Here is a 2087-nt window from a genome sequence, read left to right on the forward strand (position 1 = left end):
CATTGAGGTGTCGTATAGAGGAATAGTGTGTCACATTCTGTTTTAGTATATTCTCTTGTATTAGTGTATAGTGTACTTCTCGGTAGCATGTATTTAGTGTTCTCTTGTATAGTATATAGTATTATTCTTATATAGTACTTAACATGTAGAGACTCATAATAGTACTAACTATGGTAAGTATCATAGTAATGGTAGTAAGGAGCGATAAACCTTAACTATACCTATTATAGTTAAATAGCATGTTGTAGTCTATCTTTGGTACACAAAGGTATTGAACTGAGTGAAGACATTCATCTCCAACACAAATATATAAAATATATAACTAAGAATTCAACGACAGTCGGACATATAACAATATACCCTATGACCACAATCAAACATGAGTAGGAAATAAGGCGAGCTATCAGTCCTAAGTCCTTCAAGTCTTACTTATATAAATATATTGGTGTAGATATAGTTTGGGTACATCAGAAGTTTAAAAAGAGTTTATAAATAGTTTTTATAACCATTTAAAACGAAAAATGAGTTTGATAAACATTTAATGCAGTTTTGATGACAAAGCAGTTAAAAGTATAGAAATCCTTTTTGATTGCAAGTTACAAATCACATGTGATTGATACCATAATTTGTTGGATCCAACTTGTATCCCCCCCCCCCCCATAAAAGCATTTAAAAACATTTGAAAGGTTAATTAAGGGGTATGAACTCACCTGCAGTGAGTGTAGTGGATGGAATGTCGGGTAGGACGCTAGGTGTCAAGTGAGGACTTGAACACACCCACGGATCCTATGTAACATGTAGTGGCACATAATGATATCTAATTAGTCATTTAATCACCAATTAAGTAAGTAAAGACCCTATAATTCATGAAAACACCTTGTTTCAAGTGTTAGGAGTGCTAAGGGTTGCATCTAAGGAGTGTATGACCTCACTATGGAGTTTACTCCTCAATTACCCACCCTATGTGAGTTTACGGTTGAGGGGCCTTTTCCCCCATGAGTTTACGGCCATAAACTGATATGGATGGTGTGTTTGTGTGCTTTAAGTCTTCATGCTTCACAAAGAAAGGTTCTAAGGTTGATTCACGGGCTTAGGAAGTGGTTAGGGCATGAATTGCCCACTTATTGGAGTTTCCGGTCCTTGGACCATTTTTGGGGAGTTTACTACCATAAACCCATGAGTTTACGGTAATAAACCCATGGTTACTCCATCCATTCGTGTTTTAGGGCCCTTAGATCATTCATCTAATTCCCTAGTTCATTTGGCAAGCCTTGGAAGGAGTTATGGGCATCAAAACCCCTCTTTGGGGTGTTTACGGTTTTGGGAGATCCCCAAACCGTAAATTCATGTTCTTGGGGGGTTTTTGGGTGTTTAATCCATGGATATTAAGCCAATAACTAGTTAGGAGAAACTTACTTATCGGAAGCTTGTAAGAGTGTTTTAGGACCCAAAAACACTATTGTGTTCTTGGTGATTTGAATATGCTTGAAGATCTAAGTAAAAATCAAAATCCAAGGATGAAAATGGTGTAGAAACACTAGATTTAGTGTTGTATGAACGAATTTAGGGAAGGAAACTTACATTTTGGCGGATTTGGAAGGATAAATTTATGATAATTGAGAGAAAAACCTCGTGTTCTTGAGTGGGGAGTGTAAGAATGAGGTCCAAAGGAGTAAACTCATGTTATATGCATGAGTCTTGAGGGAAGAGGGTGTTTACGGCCCAAACACCCCTTGTTTGGCCGTAAACACCTAGCTAAGGTGTTGGGTTGTTTTGGCCGGGTACACTTTACTAACGACGACACTTATTTTATTTAATCGTTTTACGTAATTAATAATAAAACACCAAATTGACTTAAATCTGGCCAAAAATGTATTAAAATATTTTTGACTAATATTTGGAGTGTTTGGATGTGGAAATTATACAACGAAAGTTTTGGGTTGTCACATCAACCCCCCGTTAGAGGGAATTTCATCCCGAAATTAGAGTTTAACAGCTATGTTTTTACACAAAACTAAGCAAAGAGATGGGGATATTTAAGTTTAATTTGATCCTCGCATTCCCAAGTGTACTCCGGTCCTCGCTTG

Source organism: Lactuca sativa, chromosome 7 (assembly GCF_002870075.4).
Source record: "Lactuca sativa cultivar Salinas chromosome 7, Lsat_Salinas_v11, whole genome shotgun sequence".
NCBI lineage: Eukaryota > Viridiplantae > Streptophyta > Magnoliopsida > Asterales > Asteraceae > Lactuca > Lactuca sativa.